At 38.6% G+C, this 14776-nt stretch overlaps 2 long non-coding RNA genes across 2 annotated transcripts in view; one reads left to right on the top strand and one right to left on the bottom strand.

The window, feature by feature from the left end:
• The window catches only part of LOC144589216 (uncharacterized), a 641777-nt gene that overhangs the window by 73143 nt on the left and 553858 nt on the right, over positions 1 to 14776 (top strand). The window lies entirely within an intron of this gene.
• Positions 179 to 12460, bottom strand: LOC144589218 (uncharacterized). The gene is made up of 2 exons (XR_013545201.1): positions 12214 to 12460; positions 179 to 4695 (listed from the first exon to the last, which is right to left on the bottom strand). It is a non-coding gene; the product is annotated as an uncharacterized LOC144589218 (long non-coding RNA).

A 14776-nucleotide genomic window follows, 5' to 3' on the forward strand; every position in this document is an offset into this window, starting at 1 on the left:
GGCACTGTGAGGAGTGGGGCTCGGTCTACTGTACCTGGTAAGTGACTTTTTTCTGACTTTTTTTCCCCATAGGAACACATTAATTAAATTTTAATGCATTCCTATGGGAAAACGTGCTTTGCAAGACGAAATTTTTGCTAGACAGCATTAACCGTGGAACGGATTAATTTTGTCTTGCGAGGCACCACTGTATATATATTCTGCAATCATTATAAATTATGCATTTGACCAAATGGCACATGTTGCCTAAAATTGGTACCTATTTTAGTAGTGGCTCTGCATTTGCTAGCAATAAGGAAGGTTAATGGGTGACATCAAGATAAGTATGGTCATTCACATTTGTTAACCACAAAAGTATTGAATCATCTGCATCTTTTGAGACTGAACAATAGCTCCATGTTCTACAGACCTTGTGCCTGAAAGTGTTGGTTGGTTTCCAACCTGTGACAAGGTGAGCTCACTCTGAAAGGTAGCAGAACCACTTAAAGTAGTTACGTTTTCATCTAACTTCTTGCAGATTTTTACTGTGAAATTCTTTGCAGGTATACTCAAATTGCAAAGGGTTCAATTGGACTTACTTCTGGGTAATTGTATATAGGATTACAACTTGAATTACCAACTGTATTCTAGCCTGTGGGATGAACCTGGATTGAGGTATACTGTAGCACAGTAGTATAGATGGATAAATTCAGTAACTGTATTTATGCCACCCCAAACTGAAGAAGTTTGGAAGTCCTGAGTTAATTTTATGTATAAAAAGCATTTGAATGAGATTCACATTGAAGTGTAAATAGGCAAAAGATGCAAACGTGATGCTTGCAAAGATACATATGGGCACATTAAGCCTGAACATCTTAATGCACAAGGAGGTGGCTGTGTAATCAGTCAGACATGAATTTATCAACAGACATTTCAGTGCACAATAAAACAAAATGTTTCTTTTTCAAAATTCAGGTATAATTATATTATGTGCTAAGCTTTGTATTTTCCAAAGAGCCACATGTTTTGGAAAGCTTCTATAATGCAGCCAGTTTTGTTATGCATGCTTTGCTTTATTATTTTGTTATGAAGAATTTTAAAAGATACATTGGCCAATGAAGTACCTTTTTTTCTTTATTGTAAAACATTATGGAAAGATTGATCCAGAAGGAAAAGAATCTTTGATGGTACCACACCTGTTCCCTCGACAATGAAGATGTTCATAACATTCTCATAAAAATCTGCCTTACAAATGTTTTAATTTAAATTAATTTTCCTGAGTAATAAACGACAGCAGCTAAAACTTATGAAGCCATTCTAAACTATTAAGTCAATGATTAAGAAGGCATTAACATCACAAAAACTAATTAACTAGACTACCGGTACATTGGACTTGTGTACAGCTTCCAGGAATGCAGAACATTTGAATTTCCTTTGTTGGATTTTAGATTGCTTATTTTCCCCCAGTTTCATGCGGTGGAGCTTCTTAGAACATACAGACAAATAAATGATTTACTTGTATGCAAATTATTCAGCACTGGCAATCTCATTTGTCAGTCTGCGAAAATATCTTATTATTTTCAGCTTAGAATATGTGTTTGTGTTCATATTAAAATTTGTTTCAATTCAATTCGCTAGAACTAAGCTGAAAAGCTGCAGACACTGGATTTTGTAGAAAAAGGAGGGCATATGTGAATCGCTAGCAATGTAGAAAAATAAATTATCATTTGTTGTGAAACTGGAAACCTTCCCCTACTTTTGAAAAATAGTTTACAAAGAGGTCTAGGAATGGGCTGACAGAGGCTAGAGTCAACAGAGTCAGCATTTAGATGACCACAGTAAGAGGAGGAATGATTCACAGGTGATCACAATTTGCCTGCCTAAATACTGGGTTTTGCAGAGTACAACAAGCCAATGAATTGTAAGAACTCTTATCTGTGAAGATTCTCTGTCATCCAGGTGAGGTTATCTGGAAGTTGAGTCATGGCAATTGAACTTTTTTCTTGTTAGGTTGAAAAACATTTCACTACTCATCCAAGTAGCTTCTTCACTCTGCGGAGTGAAGAAGCTACTTGGATGAATAGCGAAACTTTTCAGCCTAACAGGAAAGACATCCAGTTGCATCTTACATTTTACTCATGTAAGAACTCTAGTTTTCTATTTCTCTGTGCAGTTTGCCTGTGCACACTGCATGATTGCCCCCACTTGCAGCAGTTTATTGTGTCATCCAAACATAAACATCTCCACCACCCTTGTTTGTTTCCCTCCAGAAAACCAGATTCCGTCTCTGATTGACTAGGAGAGAAACAGATCAGACAGCTGACTGTGCCTGCATTTGGATGACACAAAACACAAAATATGGAGCAAAGGCTCATGGCCATTTGCCCATATCAGCTACAAGCAGGAGCAATTCAGCGATATATACCAGCACTGGGAATATCTGAGGAATTTTCAAACCTCCCAAATTTTCTCCAAATCCAGTTCTTTTGACACTTGAATTTTTAACCAATTCAGGACTTTTCCCCATTTAAACATTTGTGGGTATCACCCTAGGATGTAGCTGTAACTCTCACCTGCTAAAATTCTTTTGTGTAAGAGGAGCTGTCACGATGGAGCCTATTCTTATTCAAACCTCTATAATATATCTAGTCATGGGAAATTGTTGGTACAGGAAAGGGTGGGATAACTTGACAATGAGCTGAATGGTTGCTGAAGCTTTGAAAATAAACTTTTCATGGATGGTAGGTAATGTGGCTCTGCAAAAACACTGTCAACTGCTGTCTCTTGAACAACTAGCAAACCAGTCAAACTGTAGATAAAGAACTAACAACTCTGTATTAAAATAGCATGTTATTTTGTCCCTGCAGATATACTTATACTAAAACTGTCACCATGTCACAGCATTGGGATTTTTCTGTTTTTATTTCATTTACACTAGTTCTGTTTGGTTCCTGTTTTATACCATATCAACATGTCTATACTATTGGTGTTGAATTGATTTTTTTATATAATATATACTAAATCATACGCCCTTTTTTCCCCTATGTATGCTTTAGCTTTTAAAAATGATGTAAAATGAATGACACCTGGTGGCTTCTAGTTGCTATTACTGGGTATTCACAGATGAAAAAATGTCAGTGTTAAAAATGTCCTTTCAATGGAAGGGGAAAGCGGGCAACCTGAAATTCAATGCAGAGTGTGATGAGCAAACAAACCTTGTGTAGGAAAAGTGCAGATTTTCGCACTCCGATTTTCTTTGAAACCATTATACTGCTCAAAAATTAATCAATAAACTGGGGCTCCCACAGTTCCATATTCATTATGCAACCCAACCACATCAATATGACTATTGCAACCATCTTAAGATGGGTGAGCCTTAAATTGACTGTTCAGTTTCTTTGATATTTGGAATTTATATGCCACCCTCCACTTGAAAAAAGATTTTTTTTTCTCTCTCATTCTATGTAGCATTTTGGAAGCAGGCAACTTGGGACTATTTGTGATGAGGAAACAGTTTTTAAAATCCCCTCTTTTAAGTGTCTCCCTCTCACACATCACAGCTGCTGCTTCGGGATACTTTCCCCTAAAAAGTATTCTCACAATGCAAAATATGCATTTAATATCACACATAATTTGGCCCCATCAGGTTCTCATTAGATCAATCAGAACCTAACACAAAAGAATTAGAATCCCAACAACAGCTTATGGACAAATGGGCAGCACATAATGTGACGTCTGGAGCATAATATTTACTCATTATTTTCATTGATATTTCCCCCACTTTATTATAACTGCATCAGAATCTGTTTAAAAAATTCATTAAAAACAGAAATATACAATTAGAATAAGCACATGAATTCAGGCCATACTTATATTTGTACTTATTTGTGCTTTTTTTAAAAATGAGAATTCAGGCCAAGATCCAAAGGTTTACTCTGGTATGTAATATGAGCAGAACTCAGGCTTTCTTCTCCTTTCATTCCTGTTGCAGCTTTCATCATGTTTCTTCACAGAGCTTCCACACATGTTTTTGGGGATCACAGGAGGCTTAGAATCTGGCAGTGGCAGCAGCAAGAACTTGTGGTGGGACACTACTGGATTCTGGCCGACTTAAATGCTGTAGACTCCATTCCCAGGAGTCTACAGATTTTAGATTGCCTTAAACCAGCTTCTAATTGTTCCCTCTCTCAAATCTTCTAGTGTATACAGGCAACCAGAGGAAGGGGAGAATGTTGTCCCTCACCTGGCTGACCACTTTAGGGAAACTTAAAAGCATTAAAGAGTGAAGTGTGTCAAATGCTATGGGGCACTATATAAGCAGCTTTCCTTTCCTTTGCTGTTTTAGTTATTCGTGCTTACCACAGGTAAGAGGCTGTTTGTAAACCTACATTCATTCCTGAAGGGAGCTGAAGAAGCTGGTGCTTGGATTACAAGCTACACTTGTGCAATATCCAGCATTTCCTTGCATTTTGTGTGATGATATCATGATGGGCTACTTGAAAATTGAGGAACATTCTTAGAATTTAAATATTGACAAGAAAGAGGAGCTTACCTGACACAATATAGATACAAAGTTGTAGATGAAATGATGAACAGAATGGCATAAAGCAAGATGGTTATCAATGCACCAGGAATGCCAGACCCTTCTGCCCGTAAAAAAAGCCAGTATAGCTTGGCACAATCAGCAGTTGGTTTGTCTGGAGTGTAGTAAAGCCGCTGAAATAGTTTTATCAAAATAACCATGGTAAGATAGCAATAATAATAATAAGTAGTGCCAGCACTAGCAGACATATTTCTAAATCGATGTGCAGAGCAATTTAGGATAGAGATGGATGCCAGTGACACATGAGCTGGATGGCAATACAGCTGGTGGCTGCCCTTCCCACTTGCTGGAGGGCTTGCCTTCTGACTTGAGAAGGACAAATTCCATCCTTACTGGGAGCAACTTTATGGAGATGTAATTCAATGTATCTTCAGCTTTCCTATTGTGTTGTTATGGGGCTGATGCAGGGATGATGAACCCAGCTGTCGCGCACCCCCAGTGACTCCTGTATATTTTGCCTCTCACACAGGTTCACCTTTGGACATGACTTGTTCTTTTCCCCTTTTTCGCTCCCACCAGAGGATATCATCCTCAATATATCAATTATGAATCTCACACTCTTGCTGCCAAATATAATAAGGTTTATTTATGGAGTAGTAAGTAAATCGCAGATGGAAAATCATGGATGTTCTATTATCAAACATTCAATAAACACGGATTTGATTACTTATAAGCCTGCTTGTCTTCATTTACTTTAATCAAGGTTTCAATATATTCTGACTGTCAATGTACTTCTAATTCCTTTTAATTCTTTAATATTCTCTAACAAACCAACTGTCCAATATCTTGTCTAAACATGTCACAGTCTTCTCCCTAACTGACTCTCTGTCTCTCTCTAACTGCCTCTCTGGCACGCCCAGTTCTCTTGACTCCTCCCCTCCTGTCCTGTCATAGGCTCCTGCACTAGAACTCTAAAATGACTGACAGGAGTGACATGTGGACTGTCCGCCACATACCTCCCCCCTTGGAAAGTTTGTATCATGGGGTAACACCTATAGTAGGTTACCCTCATGAACAACACATGAGATAACTTACCCATATTTTAAATATATTCTTTAAAACATTGCTCAGTTAAACATATACCATATATACTTACTCAATTACACAGTTTAAAGCATATTAATATTATTACTTTATTTTTACATTTATCAACATTTTTATTACTTACAATACAAACCTTACTATTAAATCATCTATAACTTACATTATTAATTATTTTTCAAAGTAATACACACTTCGAACTTTGAATTAGAGCAGTTTTTATAACATTAAAGTCACATATTACATTAGTCCCTTTTGTCAGTCTTCTGGTCTTCTTGACAAGGCATCGGCCACCACATTTTGAGTCCCTTTAACACTCTGGATCCCAAAGTCACAGTCTTGTAGGAGTATGGCCCGCCACATCAACTTCTTATTCTTTGCTCTGATAGTCTGCAACCACAGCCATGGGGAATGGTCTGTGCATGGAACAAATGTCTTTCCCATATGTATGGTCCGAGCTTCCACAAAGACCATACAATCGCCAAACACTCACGGTCTATGGTGGGAAGGTGTCTCTTGCCAGCCTGCAGCTTTTTGCTTATGAACATCACTGGATGAAGGTCCTCATTGTCGTCCTCCTGGCTCAGCACGGCTCAATGGAATTCTGGTGCTCTCGGGACAGAACCGGTCATCAGCGCAGTTTCTAACCTCTCGAAGGTCTCCTCCCAGTCACTTGACCATTGGACCCCACCAGCTTAAGTTTGAAAAAGGGGCCTCTATTTCACTGAAGTTCTGGATAGAGCACCTCTCATAGCCTCCTAACCCTAAGAACGATCTGATCTTTTTCTTTGTTGTGGGTTTAGGCCAGCTACTGATTTCTTTCATCTTTGGTGTTACGTGTTTGATTATGCCTCCCCCAACACTTTGGCCTAATTCTTTTAACTTGGAGTTACCCAGCTGGCATTTACTAGCCTCCACTGTTAATCTGGCCTCATGTATTCTTAATAGCACTTTCTCACTATGGTATATGGGATATGTACACATCTGACTATAGATCCTTATCTCATTTATGTATGTGACCATGAATTCTCTAAGCTTGATCAAGTTTACATGGATCACTCTTTGACCTTCTTCTACTTCTTCTTGAATCATGTAATTTATTTCATTCATCTTGGATTTTATTCTAACAGGATTTGCCCAGTTTATTTGCATCTTATTCCCTTTATAGACCTCAGCATCAGGACTTTCTGTCCTGGACTGAACGATCTTTCTCTGGCCTTTTTTTTCCTGCCATAACTTCTGCTTTCCTTGCTGGCTTCTGCAAGTTTTCTGTGGTTAACTTCAGAGATTGTAGCAAGGATTTCATTAAATTATCTATGTACTGGATCACTGTCTCTGGGTATTCTCTCTGTTGTTTCTTCCAATTTAGTCCGTGTAAATCTAAGGATCCTAGCACTTTCCATCCAAATAGCAGTTCAAAAGGACTGAACTCAATGACTTCCTGGGGTACAGACTGGCATGCATATACCCAGGGTTTTATCTTGTGATCCCAGTCATTGGGGTTTTCTGCTGCATAAGTTCTGATCATTCGCATTCGGGTCTCATTACATTTCTCCCCTAATTCATTTGTCTGAGTATGGTATGGGGATGATGTAATATGAGCTATGCCACAAAGTTGTCACAGCCTTTTCATTAATCTGGAAGTGAGTGATATTCCTCTTTTTGGTTGTTGTGGCTTTTTCGGGCTCTTTGGCCGTGTTCTGAGGGTTGTTCTTCCTAATGTTTCGCCAGTCTCTGTGGCCAAATTTCACCTCAGAGAATTTGGGGTTCTTTATATCTGTAATATAGTCAACAGTTTCACTTGTCTCCTGTACATTCTTGGGCTTTTGTCTATGACTAAGTACCTCAATTCTTCTGGCAGAACCAAATAAAATTGTTCTAACCCTATAATATTTTTCTTCTAAAGACTCGACAATTGCCTGCTCTAGCCATTTCTCCAAGTATCTGACTAGAATTGCCCCCAATTGAGAATGTGATTCCTCAGGCTTTTTAATCAATCCTCAAAATTTTCACCTCAGATGTTCAGCATTGATCCCAAACCTCGAGAAAACCAATTTTTTGTATGCCTCATAGTCTCAGGCTTGATCTAAAGGCATTTGGGAATAAATATCAGCTAAGTCTCCACTTATTTGAGACCTTAGCATTACCATTCTTTCTTCCCCTCTCACGTTAAAATCCCATCACGCACGCTCAAATGCAATCAGGAATGCTTCTGGGTAATCATCCTTTCTAAATTCAGGGAATTTCTTAAGATCCACTTTTGAGACCCCCTCAGTTGTATTATTACTGTTTTTACAGTTTAGAGATGCCAATTCTATTTTTTCATTTCTAATTGGTACTCCATTTCTTTTTCTCTCATGTCCAGTTGTCTCTTTTCTTGTTCCATGGCCATGGCCAATTCTCTTTCTTTTAATTCTAACTGTCTCGCTTCTGCCTCAGCTTTTTCTCTCATTTATAATTGTTTGGCTTCAGCATCAGCCCTAGTTCTTCTGCCTCAACCCTAGTTCTTATTTCTAACTCCTTTAATTTAAATTCCTGTTGCAACCTCCATCTTTCAAATTCCTGGGAGGTTAACCCAGTTTGTCTCCTTGAGGCATCCTCCTCCTGAGTTTCTTCTTGCTCAGATATCTCAAGAGGGTCCCCCTCTTCATGAGGTAAATCTTGAGGATCTGATACCTCCATTGCTACCTTCTTCCCTCGTTTAGAAGGCATGTTTATTTGTAATTTATTTGGACAAGTTGGTTTATTCTACTGAGATAAATAGTCAAGCCTCGGTTTAAAATGCTTTTTTTTCCTTTTCTAAGTTAGAGTTACTCTATAGCTCTCCGTTGGCAGCCACGGATTGCTACTATATTTCTTCTGGCACCCAGCCAGTCCCTTGGTCTGAGACACTGTTTCTCTTTGCCTCCAGACACCGAAATTGTTCAGAAATATTCATTTTATTCAAGCCTCTGTTGGTTTCAGTCACCTTAGCTATGTTTATGACCCTGGCTTCCACTTGTCCCTTCAATGCTCCCTTCTCAGAGCTTGGGATCTCAAGCTAGCCTACTGTTCTTCTCACTTAAAGTGTGAGGTAACCTTAAAGCACTGAATTTTCCTCAGAGCCTCTTCCTGTCCTTAGTCTTTCCCCAGGTCTGTGATCAGGAGTCCCTTTTAAGCTTTTCACTAAGAACTCTAGAGGGTTTCCCACTCCTTCTCGACAATGCCAGACTAACAGGTCCCTTAGACTCAGAAAATTCACTTTTTACTTTGGCTTACTGGACTTTTAATCACATCTCACTGCTAGTCACCACTTTGTCGTGTCCACTCAGTGTCCCTTGTTTGTTCTCCCCAAACACTCAGGTCCACCCTCTGGATGCGTTTTTACGCTGCCACCAGTGGATCTAGTCCACACTATACCAAATATATGTGTCTCAAATGTGTGCTGCCAATACAACAGGTTTATTAATCTTTTATTTGGTAAATCACAGATGTTCCTTTATTTCTGTTTAAGATCTCTCATTAAAGTACTTGGGTTTGATTACACATTTGCTTGCATATACTTATTCACAATAACCACTTCAACAATACTCTTTGACTATCTATTCACTATTCCTTCCAACTCTTTCCTATTCTCTTTAACACTCCAACTTTCCAATCTCTGCCATAACTCTCTTAATTCAATATCCTCACTCTCTCAATTCAATCTCCCCCTCTCTCTTTTTCTCTAGCTGTCTGTCACTCTAGCTCCACCCCTCCTGTCCTATCATAGTCTCCTGCACATGAGCTCCATATGATGGACAGGAGTGACATGGGCATTCTGCCACATACTGCCACAAGGTCTAACTACAGGATTTTCCCCAAAGGTCTAGATTAGCCTGCAGCATGATCCTGTGCATTTTTGCTTTAAATCCCAATCCAATTGATCCTAAACATGGTTCAAAACCTCTTTCTTCCCATCCCTAATAGAGAAAGAAACCCTTTGTGGGCCTCTGTTAGAAACTTTGCAAGGAAGCTATATTTAACCTTGCAAATGCTTTATTTTATTTTATTTTATTTTACACATTTATATTCTTCTTTTTTCCCTTGCAGGACCCAAGGTGTCTGACAACATACATTTAAAAGCAGATTAAGTTACAAACACAGAGACCAGAATCCTACCAACAATTTATACTTTGGAAACCATGTAAGTCCTGGTGGCAAATATCCACTCATTGATGAAGTGCTGGTTGCACTCCAAAGAACAAGCCTAATTACACGATCAGGTATGTGCCCTGGAACACAAACAAAACCTTGCTATTAAGTGGCAATTTGCCTTCAAGACTTACATGAGTTCCTCTAGGCAAGCATAAATTGGCAATATGATACTGGCTAATACTGTAAGTTACTGTATTAAAACAATTTGTAGAGAGAGAGAGAGCGCGCCATATTGTGTTTCATCAACAATAACAACAAAAATGTATTGTGACACATTTGTTCCAATGCAAGTTGCCATGGGCTTTTGTTGTTGTTATGTACCATCAAGTTTCCTTCAACCCATGAACGAGTAACCTCCCAAATATCCTACTGCTAACAGCCCTGCTTTGGCTGTTACAGACTCAACTCCATCGGTTATAATCCACTTATTCAGACAGAGAGTAAAACAGTCTTGGAACAGCCAATACTAAATTACCAGAAATATTAATTTAATATAGTGTAAAAACAATTTTGACTGATAACAAAGATAAGAACAACACGTACCATTAGAAGGTCCTTTCTCATCAATCTATCAGTGGTCAAAGACCTGTCTAAAGAAAAATGCTGTCACCTGCTAGCAGATAGCCTAACTTCCATCAGAGATGGCCAGCCTAGCCTCACTCAGAAGGCAGTTCCAAAGCCCAGCAGAAGCCACTGCTAAGGTCCACTCTCATGTTTTTACCGAACATTCCTCTGATGGCAGTAAAGGATGGCTCTTTCCTGAATATCTATATGGCTTTTTAATTCAACAACTAAGGTTCAACAGACAACAGTATTATACCTAATAGACTTGTGCAGTTTTCAAGACACACTTTTAATTTACACAGTACATCTTCTGACACCATTATTGTTGAGGTTTCTCTTTCTGAACTGTCAAGTTATCAGTACTTTTGCTTTTAATATTAAAAAATAAATAAAAATAAAAGTGAGTCACCACAGATCCCTCTTTTCCAGAGCTATCAATCTGTCAACTTCCATAAGCGCTAAGTCCACTAAGAATTTTAAAAGATATTAGATCATTAAAATAACTCATGTCACATTACCACAACATAACATTTTAAAATGCTTGATCTAAAATAAATTGATTGGCAAGTAAATCTGAAATAGCAGCTGAAGGGATGCCAAGGAAGGGAAAGAAATTGCAAGAACAAATATGGGAAACACATGTAAGGGATTCAGTTTCATTTTGAAATGGGATATGCCCCTTTGCATGGTATTCATTTAAATGCGTTCCTTGTGCGGGCAATTTTGGCAGAAAATATTGCCAATTTTTCAGCACAGAGCAAGGTGTAGTTCTCAGAACTTCTCAAATCAAAGTCAAACTGGAAACTGTCTAAGACATCCAAGTTTCAGGTCTATTGGGGTCTGTGCTGCAGAAGATGGTGATTTATCAATATTCATGTCATGATTTCCTTTAACCAGAAGAGAGGAGCTTACATTCTGCTAAGTGTTTAAAGCATGTTCTTTTGAATATAATATTGACAGGACAAAACTTGATCTATTCACATTAACTGCAATTTGAAAATATGCAACTATTATTTGTCTGGGGGGGGGGGAACTAAATGGTGTATGTGAAAGCATTCCTCCAAACTGTAATTCTTAGCAGGACATGAACCTGGTAGTCAACCCAGCTCCAGAGGCGGGAAACAATAATTTAATGAATGAGAACTCAAGGTATTCTTTTAAGGAGTCTCTTTACTGTGTCTATGTGTACGTGTAGGCATATGCATAAGTGTATGTGTTTGTATGCGTGCGCACGGCCAAAAGCAGCATGAATGGGCAAGACTAAACACACAATTGTGTGTACATGATTTTCAAGAATGATATTTTGCTTTATGGAAATGGCAAAATTTTAAAGATGCCTAATACAAAAATCCCTGCAGTTATCTGTCTGAAATTTACTCCTGCCTTTAAGGTCTATCATATACAAACGTCATGTACCTCAGCACAAAAATTAAATAGCTGCAGCTATTTTGGCATTTCAGTAAGAAGGTTGAAAATTCAAATGACAAATCAGTTCAGATCTAGAGCATAAAGTGGGCTCTGATTCAAATTTATATCCGTCCCAAAGTGCAGAACCGGCTTCTGAAGCACGCTGGGGGATGCACACAGAGCCATTATTCTTATACTACATTTCTTGTTTTCATCTGTATCTTTAGTATATGCCTCATTCATTTTATAGACAGGAAGAAAAGAGGAATCACACATCTTTCAATTTTAAAAAGTGATTAACAGCACATAACATATTCATTCCTTCATTCTAGAAGTTGCATACCTTGTCGCTAGGGGTAGAATTTCATATATTTTGTTGAGTCATCAAATAAAACAAACTTCTACATCAAGGTCTTGCATCTCAGTTATTTTAAGTGACTTACCCCAAGGACCACATCCACTAGAAACACTGCCAAAGGGTCTAGCACTGTCCAGAGTCCCCAAGCCATGATCAGTTTTGACAAGTAAGAAGGGAATGAGCCAAACAACAGCTGACAGCTCCATCTCATCAGAACCATAAGAAGCATCAATGCATTTAAGGTCAAAGGTCCCACCACAATCATGGCCACTTCTTCCCGAGTGTGTAGCAAAGAGTTCTGGTAGCACAGATCCACAGTGTAAAGGTAGAACTGAAATCTGGAAAGAAAAGGGGTCAGATGGAACATTCAGTGGCATTAAAAACCCAAATAGACACAGTAGTGTCAGGAACTCTCCTACTTGCATCAATTAATCTTTCCAGCCTAGACATCAAAAACTTCTGATCCATGGGAGCTTTGGCCCAGAAATAGTGATAGAAGAGCAAAATTCAAAACTGCATGACTGCAGCATGCCTAGGACAGGACTTGGTGTGGGTCACATCTCAGAAAGGCTGAACAGAACTACAGGACTTAAAAGTCTTGTTCTTAAGCCCTACCTACACTGACTAATCCTGTCTGTAACAGAGAATGGGCAACATGTTTGAATTAGTGTTCTGTATTCGTCTTTACTTTTGCAGGATGCAAAGGCTGAGGTTTCATATTAGAACAATGCCATAGTTCTAATCTTCATTACTGATAAGCAGGTAGAATCCTATAAGTAAAGGTAAAAAATGATGGCTCCATGGATGGGCATTCCACATCTGTGCTCATTCTCTGGCTATGACATAGACCACCCTATTATCAGCCACATGGCTTCTGCATGTGCAAGGAGTAATGAATTCCCCCTTGCACAAAAACAAAAGAGCCAAATATACTGCAGGACACACGTGTAGTTTGAAGTAAGCGCACAGGAGTACAGTAGATTTGTTGGTCTATAGACATAAAAAAAGGTTATGAAAATGTTTTAAGAAATCTATTTTTAGAAGCTGAAAGTAACTAGATACAAGTAACTAAGTTGACTAAGTTATTACTTTTTACTAAGTTGACTGTTAATGATTAAGTTATTACTTTTGCATAACGACAAATGAAATACATTTAATTTTTAGGTTGACAAGTAACACCAATCTCCTTTCTAAAGCTGCAGTTCATGGTATATTTAAAGGCTTTCTGAGATGAATTTTTCAAGTTTTATGTCATTATCAGTCTTAAGTGGCAAGGCAAACATTGTTTATTTTTGTGTTTTGAATTTTTTTATAAATGTTCCCAAGTCACAGTATCAGAATTAGCCACAAGAGGGAACCAGAAAGTTACCATTGCTTGAATTTTTGTGGCCTCTTGGCAACAATGATGCAACACAATGCAACAAATTACTTGAATGATTGGAGCAATAATAATGACAGACTTGCTACAGAAGAAAAAATTGAGTAACACAATGGTTGGAATCCAGTAACATAAAGTTACACCACGTAAGTACGATGATGTCATCAGCTGCATAAAAGGTTTCCAGTTCAGCTGCCTCCAGAAAATTCCTAGAGTGCCTTCACATCCCTTTGGTCCAGGAGAAGAATTTGTGGCCTGTGGAATTGGGTGGGTGGGGGGCTTAAACGTCTGAACATTTGTCCTGCCAATACTATTGGGGCTGCCAGGACTACCTGTGGCAATGTTCAGACATTTAAGACTTCTTTCTACTGTCCTGCTGTCCTCAAAGGCTTCCTCAGAAATAAAGGGAGACTAAGCGAGTATTGGAACCTGGAAACTTTAACAAAATATGGTTATGCCTAATGACATTATCAGGCTTACATGCCATAACTTTACATTACTGAATTTCAGCCAGAGAGTCCCAACAATCTGTCTACTTTAGACATTACATAATCCTGTGTGTTTGTGTATGTACGTACAGTGTGTGCTTGTTTTTGATTATTCATAGGCCAACTTTTCTCCCAATAAAAGGATCCAAGGTGGCTCACAATATTAAAAGACTGAATGGGTTAAACATTAAAAAGCAATTAAACTATACACAAATTAAATACAACTGAATAATTAAAAGCACATAAACATTACAAAAAACCTTAACAATGGCATCCAGAGACTTAATCGTGAGTTTTGACTGAAAAGATGGGTCTTCAACTGTTGGTGGATAGAGAAAAGGGCCAGCCTGATTTCTCGAGGGAGAGCATTCCATAACTTGAGAGCTGCCACAGAGAAGGCCCTCTCTTGTGACCCATCACCTCTACCTGTGCTGGCAATGGGACTGAGAGGAGGGCCATATGGGGAGATATGGTCCCAATGATTTGATTATTATAGCAATCTTTACCGCAAACTCATACTTACTTTGTAACAGGAACTGAGAGAGCTTGAAGTAAGACCCATTGACTGCAATAATGCAAATACAGGCGGACGAACCAGAGCAAAGCCACCAGCAACATGAGGAACCAAAAGTACCAGGAATACCAACGGCCTCTTCCCAATTCTGAAAAAACTGTATATACACCAAAGTAGAAGTGCTTGGTTGTGCTGGTGAATGCTCTTGTTTCAAGGGCAGGATGGCAGCTGTAATGACAGAGAATGAGAAACAGTGAAAGGTGTGGCA

Source organism: Pogona vitticeps, chromosome 4 (genome assembly GCF_051106095.1).
Source record: "Pogona vitticeps strain Pit_001003342236 chromosome 4, PviZW2.1, whole genome shotgun sequence".
NCBI lineage: Eukaryota > Metazoa > Chordata > Lepidosauria > Squamata > Agamidae > Pogona > Pogona vitticeps.